The 19,654-nt window shown below is 42.8% G+C and overlaps 1 protein-coding gene across 5 annotated transcripts in view; it reads left to right on the top strand.

Annotated features, from left to right (window-relative positions):
- KAZN (kazrin, periplakin interacting protein) overlaps positions 1 to 19,654 on the top strand; it is a 1,052,477-nt gene that overhangs the window by 410,997 nt on the left and 621,826 nt on the right. The gene's annotated exons all lie outside the window — the stretch shown is intronic.

Below are 19,654 nucleotides of genomic sequence, written 5' to 3'. Positions count from 1 at the left end.
TTTTGGTTTTTTTTGGTTTTTTTGGTCCATGGATTATTTAGAAGTATGTTTCCTGGGAATTTTTCAGCCATTTGTCTGCTCTTGGTTTCTAATTTAATTCTATTGTGCTGAAAGAACATAGTCCACATGATTTGAAATCTTTTACGTTTACTGAAAGCCTCCCTTTGGGGGCTCAGCATATGATTTATCTTGGTGAATATTACCTGTGTACTTGAAATGGATGTATACACTGCTGTTCTTTGTTGGAGCAGTCTATAAATGTCACTTAGGTCAGATAGGTTTTAAGTGTCATTCACGTTTTCTATATATTTACTGATTTTCTGTCCACATCTCCTATTGATCATTGAAAGAAGAGTGTTGGAGTTTCCAACAATATCCGTACTATGTGGCTTTCCCTCTCAGTTCTGGCAGTTTTGTTTCATACATTCTAAAGCTCTGTTATTTAGGATTGTTACGGCATTTTGATGAATTGAGTCCTGTATCATTTCATAATATTCCTCTTTATCCCTATTAATAGTCCTTGTGCAGAAGTCTGTTTTTCTGATGTCAGCATAGCTACTGCAGGGACGCCTGGGTGGCTCAGTCAGTTAAGCATCTGCCTTTGGCTCAGATCATAATCCCAGGGTCCTGGAATCGAGTCCCGCCTTGGGCTCTTTGCTCAGCGGAGAGCCTGCTTCTGACTCTGCCTGCCGCTCCCCCGGCTTGTGCTCTCTCTCTCTCACACACACAAATAAGTAAATAAAATCTTTAAAAAAAAAAGTATAGCTACTGCAACTTTCTTGAGTCTTGTTGACGTGCTCCAAGTTTTTCCTGCCTTTGACTTTCAACCTATTTGTATCTTTATATTTAAAGTAGGTTTCTTGTACAAAATATATGGTCAGGTCTTGCTTTTTATATTTTTATTTTTATTTCTTGATCCAGTCTGGCAATCTCTACCTTTTAAATTGTAACGTTTAGTCACTTTTGATGTGTGTGTTTATTATATGTGTGTGCAGCAGTCTGCCACTTTGCTGTGTGTTTTCTTTTTGACTTATCTGTTCTTTGTTCCCCTTTTCCTCCCTTCTCTTGGATTATTTGAGTATTTTTAAAAATTTTTTATTGTTATGTTAATCCCCATACATTACATCATTAGTTTTAGATGTAGTGTTCCATGATTCATTGTTTGTGCATAACACCCAGTGCTCCATGCAGAACGTGCCCTCCTCAATACCCATCACCAGGCTAACCCATCCTCCCACCCCCCTCCCCTCTAGAACCCTCAGTTTGTTTTTCAGAGTCCATCGTCTCTCATGGTTCGTCTCCCCCTCCGATTTAACCCCCTTCATTCTTCCCTGTACCTCTGAAACAAATAATACAATATATGTTAAAAAAAAAAAAAAAAGAAAAAGAAGAAAATAGCAGGAAAAATATTTGAGTATTTTTAAGTTCCATCTTTTTCTCCATGATTGATTTATTAGTTATAATTTATTTTTTAGGGTTTACTCTGTGGTCTGTATGATACAGCTGTCAGTGGTCACAGCTTAACTTCATGAACCTTACTTACACCAAAATAACTTTTTTTTCCTCTCCCTTTTTTTGTGCTACTGTTATCAAAGATTTTACTTCTACGTGACACCTTGCTATTATTTTCACTTTAAACAGGCAATTATTTTTTAGAGAAATTTACAGTGAGACTTTTAGAAAAAAATTTACCTATTTATTATTTACAGTCTTCTTTATTCATTGGTACCCTCGTTTCATCTCTCCTATAGTACATGCCTTTCGATGACAAATGCTCTCAACTTTTGTATGTCTGAAAAAGTCTTTATATTGCCTCTGTTTTTGAAAGATATTGTATTGGCTCTAGAATTCTTTATTGACTGTTTATGTTTCTTTCAGCCCTTTGAAAAAGCGATCTCATTTTCTTCTGGACTGCATAGTTTTTGACAAGAAGATTCTTGTCATTTTTATCTTTGTTCCTCTAAATTTGATGTCTTCTTTCCCTTCTGCTTTTAAGATTATTCCCTTTGCTAGTGTTTTCCAGCAATTTGATTATGCTGTCCCTTGGGACGGTTTTCTTTTGTGTGTTACCTTTGGGGTTCGTTAAGTTTCTTGGATTTGTGGTTTATAGTCTTCATCAAGTTTGGAAAATTTTTTACTCTATTTCTTCAAATATTTGTCTCATCCCTTTTCCAAATTCCCATAATACATGTTAGACCACTAGATACTTTCCTACAATTCAGTGAGATTCTGTTATTTTTCTTTCTGTGCTATTTTTTTTCTTTGGACAGTTTCTATAGTGACATCTTCTATTTCACTAACATTTTATTCTTTAGTATTTAACTTGCTGCTAATCCCATCCAATGAATTTTAAATTTCAGATATTGTAACTTTCATTTCTAGAAGTTCCATTGGTTCTCCTTACATTGTCAACTTCTCATTATATTCAGGTTTTCCTTCAAAAACTTGAAAATAGTTAAGATAATGTTTTCAATCTCCTCTGCAAATTCCATCACCTCTATCACTTCTGGACCTGTTTCTTTGATCATGTATTTATTTTTTTCTTGTTTGTTGGTTTTGTTTTCCCACTTCTTGGCCTGTCAGGTAATTTTTTATTGAGTACTGGACATTGTAAATTTTACATTTAGGGGGTTAGATTCTGTTGTCTTCCTTTAGAGAGTGTTGGGCTCTGTTCTGAGGGGCAGTTCACTTACTTGCAAGTCAGTTTCATCCTTTCAAGGCTTATTTTTAAGCTTTGGTAGAGTGAGTCTAGCATCATCTTTATACTCCTAAACTACTGCTCATGTGGTCTTCCTAAGGTCCCTACCAAATGACCCAAGTGATTAGAGTCACCAGTGATAACTCTGGCTGGAATCGAATGATTCCCAAGCCTGTGTGAGCTCTCAGAACTATTCAGCTCACTGCTCAGAGGTTGGTCTTTGCTAGCCTCAAGGAGATTTATCCTCTACCTGCACATCTCTGTTTTCAGCCAAGACCCCAGGGGAAACCACCCCCCGCCCACCAATGCAGATTTCTGGAGCAGATTTCTGGAGCTCTCTCCCTACAAAGCCCCATCCTCTTCAGAACTCAGCCCTCAGATTCTCTGAATTCACAGTTCTGTCTCCTCAGCTCAAGTCCTCTGCTTGGGACCCCTGTCTCTTCTCCACAGTTTGCAGTATGCCTCCAGGCAGAATGTCAGGGTAATTATAAGGCTTGCCTTATTTGTCTCCCTTCTCTCAGGGATCACAGATCTGATCTGTCTGTTGTCTAATGTCTGAAGACTGTTGTTTCATCCACTGTGTCCAATTTTCCATTTATTGATGGCAGGAGGGTAAATCTGCTGCCTGTTTTCCCATTACGACTGGAAGCAGAAGTTCTTTATAGAACACCTTTTTAAACAGAATCAAATGTGATGATTTTATCCCTAACCCTGACCCATTAATAATTTATTCCAACTATAATCTTATGTATAGGTTTGGTTAGAATATTGTTGCTCTTCTTGTTGCTATTATTTTTAAAATCATAAAAGAATAATAACTATCAGTTATTAAATGTCTATTATTTGTCTGTTATGGTGCTAAGCATTTTACGACTATTCTTCTTATTATCACTCTCTTAAAGTCAAGGAAACTCAGGCTATGGGATAGTAAGTGCAGTCAGTATTCAAACTCAAATACTGTTCTTTGGAAACCTACCTTTACATGTCTTACCTTTACCACACCTTTGGTGGAATGAGGAAGAGGGGGAGATTCACATGATTATGGTAGATAGAAGCTCTCTACCAGTGTTTTCCAAGCTGAGATGAGGCAAGAAGGTCTAGCTTCCTGGATTCCATCTTGGAATGTCTGAGTCGTAATTTCTGGGCAGTTATATTCTCTTGGGCTCTCAGGAGGTTCTTACACACAAACGTTTACCCGGATGTTTCCCAATTCCAGCGTCAAATATTTGAACTCTGGGACTTCCAGCATCCTCCATCCCACCAAATCAAAACATAAAGAGGAATTCCAACCATAAAATCAGTTCCATGCTGAAAAACTAAATGTTTCCTGGCAGTTACCTATACCTGTTCTTTGTCATTTGCATTTAAGTATAGTGACTTTTTAGTTAGAAAAACCCCAACAGTCAGCAGGCTTTCAATTAGCCTCTGATACCACCTGCTTTGAATTATAAAGCTTCAAACTACAAAGTCATGCTTATATCTAAACACAGTGTTTTAAACTTTGGATTGAAGCACTCTATAGACTTCAGTTTCCGTGTTTTTCAAATTGATGGGTTAGATATTTGAAGTCTTGTTCAGCTCTAAAATTTTGTTATTTAAAATATTGGTTTTTTAAATTAAAAAGTTATTAGTGGTTTTGCTTTGTTTTTAAGCTATTGTAGGGAGATTCTGTTTTTAAAATTATGTTCTCTGGAATTAACAAAGTCACAAGAACATACAGTAGCATTTCCTGCAGCCTTGAATGGCAAGAATGCACCATGAAGCACCCTCTCCACTTCTGAAATGCTCGTTCAGGCTCTTTGAAGTGTACAGCATAGCTTACAAAATTTGGTTTGTCAAGGTGAATAAGACTTATTGATCGAGGTGTAGGCCAACAATCAAAGGAAATGCTGAGTGTTTGTCTTTTTTTAAAAAATCCATCTGAAAGTCAAAACCAGCCAGAATGTTTTGTATTGAGGATGGCCAAACAAAGGAAAAAAAATCAAGATTTTTATCTGTGCTAAGAAGTGGTCTTGCCCAGTCTCCTTTTTATTCAAATGAGAATGTTGGGTTATAAGATACTATTAATTGTTGAGTAGCTCTTATTGAAAGTGTAGCCAGAGGGTATTTAATTACAGAGGGACATACAGAATTTTAAGCCTAAACCTGGATTTTATTACCAAGAATGTAAAAGACAGTAACAGAACCTAGTGTTTATAATTTTGTCCCTGGCTCACTAAGACAGCCCTAGCCAGCTGTGCAGTCAAAGTCATTTGCATTTATTTGATCAGAAAATGATTATTGTGTAGTATAAAAGCATCATTCATTTCCTATTACCATTGATCTCCAGAGAGTTTCACTCAGATCTTGCCAGGAATTTCCAATGGCAGGTGGTGGAGCTATATTTTTCTATGATTAATCATATAGTCCAAATTCAGTGATTACAACTCATTAAAGAGAGTAGATTTCCTATTAATGAATGCTTAGTGCCAGAATTCAAGACTCAGAAGTTGCAGGCCTAGAATAAGGTGGACACTGAATTCTGAGAAAGGACCTCTTCACTCAAGGGCATCCCTGGAGAAACTAACTCTCATGGGGCTCCCTTTGGATTAGAACACAACCCATCAAGGGCTTGTTGACCTCAATACAATACATTCCACATTTTATTCACTGGAAGGGCTTTGTAGCCAAATATGATTGTGAAGACTCAGGACCTAATTTTCGAAGCTCACATTATCCATTGTGTGCTCAATCCTAACAAATTTGTTAGAGGCTGTCTAAAGTATGAATGATGCCATGACATTATCTAACCAGCTGCATTTCAACCACAGAAAGTGGTCTTCTATCTGAAACAAACTCCTTTTCGTGTTTGAAGGCTTAATTAGGTCTCCTCCCCATACCCATAACTTCAGCCTCTTTGCCCTTCCTTGATGCCCAGACAGCCTCCAAATAGCTCCTGGAGTCAGTCCCATCTGCCTCTAATCCACTCTATACACAGCCTCTTGATTGCAAATGTTATAGGGGAGTGACAGCTGAGATCAGTTGTTTCCCCTCTTTTATCTAAAGGAAAGGAACAGACTAGGTTAGTTCCCAAATTTAGTGACTTATAACAACAAAGCCTTATTTCTCATTCAGACCATTTGCAGTTTTGAGTCATAGTAGTGGTGGTGGGGGTTGGGGGAGCTCTAATGCCTTCTCACTCAGGAACCAAGACAGATGGAGTCTTCACCATCTGAAGTGGCACCCAGTCACCATGTCTGGGGGAGGGAACATAGCAAATCACACATTCACTCTTAAAGACTTTCTCTAAGAAATGCTCTCTCTTTTTTTTAAGATTTTATTTATTTATTTATTTTAGAGAAAGAGGGCAAGCACATGTGTGCAAGCGGGGGGGGGGGGGGGGGGGGGGCAGGGGGGGAGGGAGAGGGACAAGCAGACTCTGTGTTGAGCTGAGCACAGAGCCCACTGCAGGGCTCTATCTCAGGACCCTGAGATCATGACCTGAGCCCAAACCAAGAGTCTGATGTTTAACCTTAACTGACTGAGCCAGCCAGGCACCCCTAAAAAGTACTTCTAATTGCATTGCATATGGGCCATATCAAGTTACCTAGACACACCTGATGGATGAGCAGAGTGGTGTGATCCAGCCATAGGCCCAGCAGGAGACCTGAAAATATGGACTAGCTAATAACTACACTGATAGCACTAGCACTGGTAACCACATAGTCTATCATTCCAGTCACCAAATAGTTCACCTTCTTTCTTACACTCAAAATACCCTACCCCTTATGGAAAGCTCCATTCAGGTAGGACATTAAGCTCAAGGTCCAGGATCTCTGGGTGATATGAGATAGTCTCTACATCGCATCTGGATCCAGAACTAAAAAGACGAGGAAGCTGTCTCTCTCACATCCACTATATAATGGTAGCATAGGGATAGAGTATGCATGGTGAATGCTCCTGTTCAGGGAGGGGAAAAACACTGGCCTGTGGCAATTCTGTAATCCTGCCAGGCAGACATTGTGAGATTTCCCTCCTCAAAAATAGGAGACATTCCCTAAAAAGGCCATGATCCAATTCTCTGGAAGGTCCTCCCCTGTCCATTGTCCTTTGGGAACCCTCTCAGATTCTTCCTTTGCAAAAGATTTCCCTTGGCCACATCCAAGCTGGGGACTAAGTCCTCCCTGAGAGATGAGCACCTTCCTTAGCTCATATTCTGCATGTACAAAGGAGAGACCCAGAAGGTCATTCGAAGTCTAGAACCGTCACATTCTCTTTGAGTGCCAGTGATATATCTCTTATTATTACAGTTTGCCTCCCAAACAGATGGCTTCTTACTCTCTGATTCCAGCCAACAACTTGGTGCCAATAGTCACACCTACCATTCATTTCAAAATGCAATCCTCATATTTGCTGTATTTCTCTGCTTTGTCACCTCCCTCCCTCCTTTCTTGACCTAATGCGCTATACCTGGAACCTATCAAGTGTGGGTTGGAGGAACACATCCTTATTTTTCTTTCCCCTGAGATATTTGGCCCACCTGATGGGATTCAATAGATCTTTACTTGAGACACCTTAATCCATTCAAAGGTTTGAGCAAGGGGTATGATGGCTATACCTTTTATCTGACCCTTGCCACAGATTGAGTTTTAATTGACCTTTACTGCTCTGAGACTTGTTCAGTTTTAACTCAGTATATATATGTAGTTGAGAAGCAGTTGTTCTTCCAATCATAAAAGTCCTTGAATTTATGGACCCCTCTTTTCCTTCCCTTTCCTCTTTGAAAAATGACCAACTCCTTTCTGAGTTCGTCTCATTCATGTAATACCTTGCCAAATGCAGCCAATAGCAACCTACACACCATAATTACATTATGTTATCCAACCAGTTTACTTAAACATGCAAATTATTTAGGGATGTGATGTGCCTCCCAGTGCAACCATAGATGACAATTTGCCAAAAGGTTTTCTACTCCATAAGGTGGATGGGTATTTTCCCAATCCCTGGCTATAGCTTTGCTACTTACCACTGATAGGTAGACCAGTGTCATATATTTTAGGTCTGGGTTATGGCAGCAGCTTACTTCAAGGTGCTAATTTCTGTATTAATAAGTACAGGTTATGTGTGCTGCAGTAATGAGCATCCCTAAAATTTCAGTGTCTAAAACAACAGCAATAAAGACTTATTTCCTGTTCACATCACATGCCCATTTCCAGTTAGTGGAAGTCTCTGCCCCATGAACTTCTAAGTTAGGGACCCATGCTCATAAAGATTCCACAATCTGAAATGTCTCCAGTAACCATGGCACGGAAGAGAGGGTTGCAAATGTTATATTGACTCTTAAAGGCTTCTTCCTAGAAATGGCCAGGTATCCCTTCCACTCACATTTCCTTGCCCACAGCAAGACACAGGCCTTATTGGACTTCAAGGGTAAATGGAAGTGCTGGCCTACCAAGTTTCTGGAAGGGAGGAAGGTACTCACAATATTGATTTCTACCACACCACTTTTATTCCCTAGCCCCTTCCCATGGGCTCCATGTTTTAAAAGATTTTTACCAAACCACATTAATTATGCAATAGTTTCTCCACTTGAAATAGTCTGAGACTTACAGCTGCAAATACAGATGTTCCTCTTTAAACAGCACTCAATATCAAACTATCTCTATAACCTTATTGAAAATTAATGTACAATTTCCATAAGGCTGTGTAAAATTATGAAAATCACCCATGAACCCACATTTACATTTGTGACCCTAGAAATGCAGGTACCTTGAGAAGGTGGCCATTTTTAGGTCTTTATCAAGGAGCTTCCATGCACAGAATTTTTTAGGAAGACAAAAAAGAAAGGGGGAGGAAAGAGGATGTAGAGACAAAGTCATCTGCTTTATGATTTTGTCAGAGCCCTGTCTATAACGCCCATTACCCCGAGTAGCTCACATGGACATGTTCCTTTGTTTGCATTCCCTCCCCTCACCTCTCCAACCTCAGGTAGTCTTCTCCTATAGTGATTAAAAACAAAGATGAGGCACCATCTCTCTGAGCTTTAAAGCCAAACAGACCCCTTTAGACAGAGTAGAGTTTCAGTCATCAACAGTGTTATGTATCTGTAAAGAAAACCTCACTTCTCCTGCTCTGTGTTTCTCACACCCTACCATACTTAGAACACTTCTGACAATAAGCAATTCTCTATGACACCAGCTTGTGTGTCCTACAATTTAACTCAATTCTGACCCTATCTACCTGGAGATCCCTCAGGTTAAAGGATCAATTATACAAGACTGCCCTCCTCACTTCAGAGGACCATCTCAAATCCAGGTGGTCACCTGTGCTTCTGAAGATTGGCTATAAATCAGAGGTCCCCACGATCCCCTCCTCAGGTTTGATTAATTTGCTAGAGTAGCTCGTAGAATTTAGGAAACTAGTTTACTTACTGTTTACCAGTTTATTTTTCTTTTTAAAGATTTTATCTATTTATTTGAGAGAGAGAGAGTGCGTGCACAAGCAGGGAGAGGGGCAGAGGGAGAAGCAGACTCCTGCTGAGCAGGAAGCCTGTTGTGGATCTCGATCTCAGGATCCTGAGATCATGACCTAAGCTGAAGGCAGATGCTTAACTGACTGAGCCACCCAGGCGCCCCTTTGTTTACCAGTTTGTTAAAAAAGATATGATAAAGAATACAGAGGAACATTCAGATGGAAGAGATGCATACAGCAAGGTGTGTGGGAAGGTGCATGGAGCTTTCATGCCATTCCTGGAGATGCCACTCTCCCAGCACATGTTCACCAACCCAGAAACTCTACAAACCCCCTCCTTTGGGGATTTTTATGGAGGCTTCATCCATAGGTATGATAGATCACTAATTCCATTTCCAATCCCTCTCCCCTCTCTGGAGAATGGAGGGTGAGACTGAAAATGTAAGCTTCTCATCATAGCTTCATCTTTCCCATCTAGGAGCCCACCGTGTCATCTCATTAGAACCAAAGACACTGTTATCACCCAAGAAATTCCAAGGGATTTAGGAGTTCGGTATCGGGAACCAGGTCAAAGAGCAAATATCAGAACAAAAGGTGCTCCTGGTGCTCTTACAGGAGTTTCAGGAGCTCTGTGCCAGGAACCAGGGGAAGACCCCAATATATATCTTTTCTATCATCTCGCAATAGTCAGTGCTAACTTGAAAATGCTGCCACATGACCACAGAATGTCTGCTTCCCCACATGTCCAAATAAGCTTTCTTCCATGTTTAAGATATTTCTGAGAAAATACCAAAGATCTGTCACCCAAATCAGCATTCATTGTACATGACCTTTTAGCATCATTTGACACAGTTGATTACTCCCCTGCTTCTTAAAACACTTTCATTGTGCAGCCTCTGGGACAAACCTCTCTTGATCCTCCTCTGACCACACCAGCCACTTTCCATCTCCTTTGCTGATTTCTCAATATCCCCTCCCTTTTTGGTGGTGGAGTCCCCGGGGTTCCAGTCCAGGGAACTCTTGTCAATCTATACCTATTCCACAGGTGAACTGGCCTGGTCTGCAGGCTTTGAAAACCATCTCTATGTTGAGGTCTCTCCCTTTCTGTCTCAAGCCCAGACTTCTGCTGGGAACTCCACATTCTTATATCCAACTGCTGACTTGACATCTCCACTTGGATGTTTCATGGTCACCTCAAACTCAGCAAAGCCAAAACTCAAGTTCTATTTTCATCTCTCACGTGTCTCTCGAGTGTCCATCATCAGCACACCTTAGTAAAGGAGAATTCTGTCCTTGTTGCTCTGGCTACAAAGCTGAAAGGCATCCTCTGTCGGTCTCTTTCTTATACATGCCATATATAACCCATCTGGAAATGGGCTGTACCCATCTTCCAAATGGAAGATACCTTCCTCGGAGTATATCGGAAGTGTATCTTCAGAGGGAATCTGAATATACTCTGCCCTCTACATTCTATTCTCCACCAAACAAGAGCCAGAACAACCCTTTTAAAATGAATTCATGTCAAATCCTACCTCAGCTCAAAACCTTCCAATCTTGTCTCATCTCACAATAAAATTTTAAGTCCTTACTAACAAGACCCCCTTCATGCCCTTGCTCCCCTGCTACTTCTCACCTTCCCCCTTTCCACTGTCCACCTACCTTCACTTTGCTTGAGCCACCCTGGACCCCTAAGTGATCCTCAGTCATACTAAGTACTCCCTCACCTCTTTCAGGTCTGTGCTCACCTGTAAGCTTCTAAGATTCTCAGCGTGATTTTCTCTGATTATCCTGCAGATAATAGCAGCTCACTATCCATCCCCTTTAGTTAGCTTTATTTTCTCTAAAGCTTTCTTACCACATATTTATTTGTTGGCTTGTCGTGAGTCCCCTCCTATCAGACATCAGTTCCACGAGGGCGGCTCTCTGCATTTGTGTTCGTGTATCCCCAGTGTCTGGGACAGTGTCTGGAACACAGTGTTAAGCAAATGCTCACTCATGACTGTAGAAATGTGTTAGCATAAGAGGTGTGTCCCAAGGAATTGTTTATTTAAAAAGATAAAGTGTCCATGCTTCCAAATGATTTTTTTCATAAATTAGAATGTGGCTTCAAAGTTATCCATAATACAATGTCTCTGTGGCTGACTTGTATTTCAATTTATTATCTTAAGTAGTGGGAAAACAGTTGGAAGTACAGCCAACAGGGCAGGAAGCCCCCACCACACACATCCTGAGACACAACCACCTCAAACCCTGTTTACTATTCCCCAACATGCCCTGCCCCTTCCACCCTTTCAGACACCCCTGCGTGGACTGTCCAAACCACCTCATTTGCCATGGCTAATTCCATTCTCTGCTCCGAAGCCACCTCCTCAGGAAGTTCTCTCACGCCTCCATCTGGCCTCCACCTCTCCCTTCCATGTTCTCCCTCAGAGATGAACCTCTATCTCTAGTCTGTTTTTATAGTCTGATAACATATGGGCCTGCCTTTCTCCATTTCTAGGAGAGCTGTGTCCTATCCATGCCTGATTCTACCACAGCTCCTTAAACACAGGTGGCCATCCATAACGATTTGGTGAATTAAAAACCTAGAAAGTTGCAGTAGACTGACGCCCCACCCTCCCTATTTAAAACCCTTTCCTGGGACCGCTGATGTGACCCCTCTGTTTGCTCAAAAGACCGTGGGCTCTCACCAGCCCTGCTGTGTCCTCTGTGCAAACACTGATCAGACATCCCAAATACTAAATTCACAGGTGGCCATAGAAAAGGGTCTCTTTTCACAGACCGTGGAAAAATAATTGTGCCCACATAAGATTGCTCAGAAAAGGGAGAAATTAAAGAAGATGGTCTTGCTAAGCTATCTGGAAGTGAATCTCTCAGAATAAAATTACATTAGCATCAAAGATTCTACTATTTAAGCCCATAGATCACTTATATTTTCTTTATGAATATTTTTGTGTGTTTAATGAACAGAAATGTCTCTGGCTCACATAGTGGAAATAACTTTTTATATTTTTCTTCCACTATAGATCAGACAGACAAAAAATTTACCTATTTCTTCTGTTGTGGAGTAGCAATTTAAGCTTCCAGCAATGTCCATACAGCCCCTCATCTACTAATTCCAGTTCTTCTCTGTCCTTGTTCTCTTCCTCCTTCCATGAATCTTGTTTCTTTAGTTGTAGTAAATACATGTGTGAATTTCAGAGGAGACACATTGCTATTTGTTATGCTTTTCCATTTTTCTCTGCTCTCAATTTCTCCCTTCCAAAACTTCCGTTACTTTGTGAAGTCATGTGTGTGTGTGTGTGTATGTGTGTGTGTGTGTAGACATATAGAGAAGGCATTCCTAACTTAAGGAGCTATAGATTCTACGTGCATGCGGTGGATCAAGTGATTGTGCCTTTATCAAGGTATCCCTATCAAACTGTACTTTCTTGGGCACTATATTTTGGTCAAATTTATTGGGGGGCTGCCATGTTTAAGAGAAACATTAGTAAAATGATTAGAGGAAGATAAGTGATCAGGATGTAGAAGGATATAGAACACATATTCAAGACTCTTTGGATGAAAGTAAAGAAATATAACTCAAACTACATTCACCAAAAGAAGAATTTTAATGATTCACATGACCAAGTGATCTAAGCATATACCATCTTCAGGCATAGTTAGATCCAGGTGCTGAAACAACATTGTCAGAAGTCTTTCTCCTTCTCTCAGTTCTGCTTTCCCCTTTCTAGGGATCTATTTTAGGGATGCTTTTCCTATAGGACGATAAGATGGCCATTAACCGTGCTGAGTCTACAACCTCCTAGGTGAGCAGATCCAACAGAAAGAAGTCACCCGTTTTCAGTGATTCCAGAACAAATCCCACGGAAATCTTCCATTGGGCTAGCCTGGGGAATGTTCTCACCCCTGAGCTGATCCCTGTGGTCAGAGGAGGCTGAGGTCAGCCCCACCTAAACCACAGAAACCCAGAGTGTGAGAGGGAATGGCCCCCAGAGAAACTCAGAGGGTTGTTACCAGGAGAGGGAATGGGTATGGTCAGACAAAGATGGCAGATATCCACTATTCTACGTCATAGGAAGAAAGATTGAATACACTGGAGAAGACTTGGTGAGGACATGACCTGCAGATCTGGGATGTGGGCGAGCAATCAGATGTCATCTCTGACGGGTGCTGTGGAACATGGACCAGCGGGGTAAGCCAGGTTGGCCCGCTTCCAAAGCCTGCGTTGGCTCCTCCACACCCTTCCCAGCAATTTAAGCTTCCAGCAATGTCCATACGGCCCCTCATCTACTAACTCCAGTTCTTCTCTGTCGTTGATCTCTGCATGGCGCAAACGAGAAGGGGGTGCCAAGCCAGCCAGACCCGGCGTTGAAGCCCTGCCTCGCAGTAACTCAGCTTAGTTGTTTGACTTCCCGGGTGTCCATTTCCCCAAACTCAAAGGATTGTTTCAAGGACTTAGATGAGCCACGTTTGGGTCCCAGCCAGCCTGGTGCTCTGAGCCAGGAGTCATGGTTCTGTCAGGGCTGGCCTCCATCCTCACCCCCTCGCCTTCCCGCAAGTCTCAGAGAGTTTTCTTTCACGATTGCCTTCTGGGATGGAAGAGTCTAATTTCCTAAAACTTGCAATTAAAGAATTCCTAACACTTCCTAAACCTTGCTAATCTCATATGTTAACAAGGACGGGGGTTGCCAATTCTAAACACCTGGAAGCTGCATGGGGCGCCCTCAGCCGTGCAGCTGTGACAGCTATGTGGCTTCCCTCTGAATTCACTGCAAGGGCACCTCTGCAGTGTGGAAGCAGAGGACGCTCCGTGGCACACGGAAAAGGGGTCCTGGGGGGCACAAGGAACACTATTAATCTGGGAAGAGGGAACGCACTTGCATCTTTTGGCCGATTTTCATGAAGCAGATACAAGCTCAATGTCCTTTTACTGTGGCCAGTGACTTCTTGCTGGGCACTGGGAGGACAGAGGCCAGGGCCCACTGGTCCTCCCGCTGTCTTCCCTCCCTCTCCTCATCTCAGAATTCCCAGAGCTGGTGTTGGCTGACTCAGGAGAGCAAGGCTCTCCCCGTCCTGCCAGCCGCTGCCGTGATGTGTGCAGGTGTGGGGAAGAAGCATGTGACTGAGATACAGCTGAGCTCCTCCATGCAGGACCCAGCACCGGCTGATCCCTCCCCCACCCCGCCCCTGGGATTTCCTCCGCATCCGCATCCGTCAGAAGCAAGCTGAGGGCTGTCTGCATATTCGACTTGACGCTGGTGTGCATGCAGTAAGACCAGCCCAGGACTATCACTTGGAAAGCTGGACTTCTCATTAGGAACCATGTCTCCCTGCTTTACAGTGGTGTACGTGTGTGTGTGTGTGTGTGTGTGGTCACTGAGGCTTTCAGAAGATCCTAGGCAACTGGAAAAAAAAATCTTTAGTGTTGATGAATAGGGAGCTGGTTATAGAGATCATGCTACATACATTCAGTGGAACAGTGTGTAACCATGACAAGCATGAGGACAACGGTAGGTGCTAATCCGGAAAGACTTCTAGGACGTATCGCTGTCGGAACAAATTCAATCTGCAGGACAGCAATAGCTTGTAGGGCGTATGCAGCTTCATAAATAATGATTCAGGCACATACATTTGTATGTCGATGTATGTACAGGAGGGAAGGCTAGAAGCCCCAAATTTTACCGGGTCCGTGGCCTCCTAGAATAAAGTCTGCAGCTCCCAGACTCCCTTGTGGCTAAGATTCGCCCAGTGGTGCGAGCATCCGTGATACGTGTGGATCCTGGTGTTGCCTCTAAATGGAGTGGGAAGGTTCTCGTGGCCCTTTTCTCCTGCTGTGGAAGTGATGGTAGGCTCTCTCCCATCCCGCAGACAAGGGGGACGGTGAGCCAGCCAGCCAGAAGGGGCTTGGATCCCCAAGGCAGAGGTAGTTACAACAGCCGGGATGGCCCCTGTTACAAGTGGATGAGGGAGGGGAGAGGGATTCTTATTATCTTACTCTTTTACCTTATATGATATTCTTTAAATATTGTAGTTAATAGGTTTTGCTTGTTAATTTTCGTGAACCTCAGTGCCAGAATTGAGTTAATTATCAGCCGTGGCTCATGATACAAGTCTCATCATTGGTCCACAGGGGGCCTGCCCTTATCTAGTTCATTAGTTATTTCTTTAAAAAAACATCAAACACCACTTGCCCCGCACCCTCCCCCCTCCCCGCCCCAGCAAAGGTAGGACCTTGACCATGACCTTCATCTCACATATGTAATTCCCTGGGGTACCTAATCGTTCTCCCGGATTCCTTCATCCCTGCTTTTCTTCAGATAGATCTTCATTGTATCCGTCTGTACTCCCTTAAAGCCCATTTTCATGTTAGTTGCTTTTGTCTGTATAAGAAGGCTGTCACGCTATATATAAAAATTTGAGACTTTTTTCACTTAATGTTGTCCACATCCACATTTTTGCACATTGCTATAGGTCAGAGCTCTGCAAACTGTGAAGGGCCATATGGGAAACATTTTAGGCTCTGCAGGCCACACAGAGCCTGTCATATATTCTTCATTATTTATTTTATAACTCTTAAAAAATGCAAACTCCTTTCTTAGCCTGCAGATCTTATAAGAATGTAGCTTGCTGAGCTCTGCTCTGGTGCATCCGTGGTGATTCCTCTATAATATTCATTGTACTGTGGTTTATTAGTGGGTTCTTCCATTAATGATCCTTGGTTTACCTCTGGGCCTTTGCTATTGGACGCAGTGTGTTCTGAGTCATCTCCTGTTAGGCCTGTGCAGAAGATTTTTTGGGGAGCTTCCCCAGGAGTGGAATTGCTGGGTCAGGATGTGAACATGCATGCTGGGGGGTGTGCCGAGGGCAGCATTTCAGAGGTGAGGCTGCCCCAACCTCACTGTCATTGAAATTGGCTGCCTCTGAGACAGTTTACGCCGCTGTCTGGGTTTACTCATTACTCTCTGTTCTCGCCTAGGTTTTTGGTGTGGTGGTTTTATTTTCTGTGCCTTCACAATCCCGCTCAGAGGTCGTTCCTTCCCAGGCTTGTCCTGTGGCGGCATCTCGACCAGACCCACCTGTGGAGTGGTCACTATAAATGTGGGCTTGGGCTTAGTCCAGGCTCTGCTGCTTTCTAGCTGCTTAAACAGGTCAAGTCACTCAGCAGCTTTGAACTGCAGTTTTACTCCAGAAAACAGTGAGAGTACCAGTGCCTCAGTTTACCATGTGGTGGCAATGAGCAGGAAGTCGCTCCCAAAAACATGGAAGCAGAAGTAAGAGCTGGAGAAGTGACAGCCTCTCTGGGACTTGGTGGAAGGATCCCGTGGACACCTTTCGGGCCCTGCTGTCAGGGAGAACGGTGTCTGTCGGTGCCCCTCCACTTTTCATTCACTCATCCAGTATTTATTGAGCATCTACTTCCGGCCAGGCTAGTCTGGGTGCTTGGAAAACAGCGGGTTGGGCAGGGGAGTAGCCGTTCATGTTAAATAAGGTGCACTGGATGGACCTCAGCCTTGAGGGTGACGTTGGAGCCAAGAGTTGGAACAGGTGAGAGAAGGAGGGTGTGGCTATGGGGGGGTGGTGCTCCAGGCAAAGGAAAATGGGAGAAGGGCCCGGAGCTGAGACTGTGGCTGGCCCTGGAGCACAGATAGCAAGGGAGGAAATGAGCTGAGGTCAGAAAGGCCATATCCCTCAGGACGCTGCGGGCCATCCCAAGGACTTTGGCCTTTGACCTTGCAGGAAATGGGAAGCCACCACAAGGCTGTGAGCAGAGAAGCCATGTGAGGGGATGTCCACCAGCTGAAGGTGGGACTGGGGCCAGAGGATCTGTTTCCAAGTTCATTCACGGGACTGTTGGTAGGAAGCTTCAGTTCCTCATCACGTGGGCGTCTCGTGGGTTTGCTTCTGACCTGGGAGCTGGTTTCCCCCAGAGCGAGTGATCCCAGACAGAGACAGAGACAGAGACAGACAGACAGACAGAGAGACTGTCACTCTTTCCTTACTCTTCCTCGAGAGCAAGTCGCTAAGTCCAGCCCACACTCAACAGGAGGGGATTGATTTCACAAGGGAACAAACACCTGGAGGCCGGCTATCTCATTGTGGTTTTGATTTGCATTTCCCTGGTGGCTAAGGACATTGAACCTCTTTTGTGTTGATTGGCCATTTGTAGATCTTCTTTGGAGAAATGTCAATTCAAATCCTTTGTCTATTTTAAAATTTTTATTTTATTTATTATTACTTTTTAAGGGGCTCCATGCAGGGCTCAAACTCATGACTCTGAGATCAAGACCTGAGTTTAAGAGTCGGACGCTTAACCAACTGAGCCACCCAGGCCCCCCTCCTTTGTCTATTTTTTAATTCACTTGTCTTTTCGTTGAACTGTAAGGGTTTTTTTTTGCAATCGGATACACAACCCTTTTCAGATATGTGATTTGCAAATATTGTCTCTCATGCTGTGGGTTTTCTTTTCACTCTCTTGATGCCATCCTTTGATGCACAAAAGTTTTTAATTTTGATAAAGTCCAGTTTTTCTAGTTTTTCTTTTGTGGCTTGTCTGGACAGGGTGTGCATACTTCTCCAAGTTAAAAATTTGATGGCATTTGTAGAAGGAGGTAGGAAGAGATGCCAAGTGGGCACAAACAAACCTTCACTATAATTAGCAACTTCACAGGTTGTTAGACAACTAGATGAGATGACTTAACACAGAATGAGTGCCTAATAAATGTTCACTTTTATGGAGTCTAGCACAAGTGTTTGATATGTAATTTTAGAAAGAGTAAATATGGTGGAGGCAGATGCCACAATTCTCTCTCTTGGTCTCTGTCCAGAGTCTCTCCAGATTGTCTAGGGGGAATGGGAAAGAGAAAATGGTTTGCGAAGCATTCATAATGGAAAAGAATCATTTTAAATGGGCCTCATGGCAATAGTTTAAAAGTTCAATCTTTAGGAAGGAAAATATTATTAGGATCCAGTTTTAAAAATACTATTATCCCTTGATAAGTTTTACACGTTGTCAAGGCTTAACGCGGAGTTTAGAGGCAGGCAAATAGAATTTGAAATCCCTAGAATTCTCCTCCCTTATTCCCATCCTACCTCTCAGGTGAGCAGCTGTGTGTTCATTTGTAAGAGGAGAATGGCCCTTCTCTCTGAGAAGTTTGTTCCAATACTACCTGTGGCCGTCCCTCTTGGTTGTCTATCCAGTGCTTATCTCCCCCTCTTCTTTGTTCAGAGCAAGTGATTTTATCCACGTTCCCTAGAGTAATCATCTTACTTTACTGAGCTTAGACATCTTCCCACCCTTACAGAGAGGATCTCAATCTTCCTGAGCCCATCAAGGAGGTTTCTCTCTCTTCCGGCCCAGTGATTATTTTAGGAATGACAGTGACCCTCTTCCAGCTAATAATGTATGAGAGAAAGCCTGCCTCGTGGCTTCTGGGGAAGCTATCCTCAGAAATAAAAAGAGCTAATGGGAGGAGATGTTCCTCGTCTTCACTGTATGCCATTGTGTATCCAAGCAAGGCCTGGAACCCTGTTAGCCCATGTGTGACCACAAGAGGAAACCATTGTGTCCAATATGGTGGCAATCGAAAGTACCTGGGTCTTCGACTGGTGTAAGTGAGCAAATTAGCCAGCCTGGATTTGTCCCATCTTCAGGCTTCTTGATATTTAGGTGCCGGCAAGTGTCTTATCCATTTAGTATACTTCAGTTAAGTCTTCTGTTGCTTACGGCAAAAAGAACCTTAGATGATGCATTATTTCAGGAGAAACCTACATAGAAGAGCTATGGTGGGAGGGGACACCCACCTAGTCAGGCAGGAAACTGAATCAGTCTTCAGGACCAATGTGGTGAAGGTGTCACCATTCAAGTGCCCAGAGAAAGAAAAAAGATCAACAAAACTCTCACCTTTTCTGGTGGGAATTTGTAGATGAACAAGATCAGGAGTAAAAAGAGAGAGATTAGATCCTTTATGAAGTAAGAAAAGAAAGAATATGGGAAGAGTAGAAAGAAAACACATAAAAGCAGACATTCAGAGCTCCCAAATGCTATCATGCCTCAAGAAATGTCCCTGTTCTCATTCTCTGAATGGGGAGGAGAAAAAAGCAGCCAGACCATAAATGCTTGAACCACTTTAGAGCCTGAACAAATTAAGTATCCCACAAATACGAATTAAGTATTTATGTATCAGGCACAGGCGGAGAAGAAAGTTAGAATGAGCAGAGCTGTATATTAATCAGGGTTCTCCAGAGAAACAGAGCCAACAGGGTAGAGATATGTATAGAGAGGTGTTTTGTGATAAGGAATTGGCTCACATGATTATGGAGACTAACAAGTCCCAAGATCTTCAGGGTGAGTCAGCAAGCTACAGACAGACCCAGGAGAGCCGAGGTTTCAGTTCAGGTCTGAAGCAGGAAAAACAGGATGTCCAGCTCCAAGGCTGTCAGGCAGAAAGAATTCACTCTTATTCAGGGAGAGTCCATTTTTTGTTCTATTCAGAACAGGCCTTC

The sequence above is a fragment of the Phoca vitulina genome, unplaced genomic scaffold, assembly GCF_004348235.1.
Source record: "Phoca vitulina isolate PV1807 unplaced genomic scaffold, GSC_HSeal_1.0 scaffold2, whole genome shotgun sequence".
NCBI classification, from domain to species: domain Eukaryota; kingdom Metazoa; phylum Chordata; class Mammalia; order Carnivora; family Phocidae; genus Phoca; species Phoca vitulina.
This window is presented reverse-complemented; position numbering and strand designations above follow the sequence as displayed.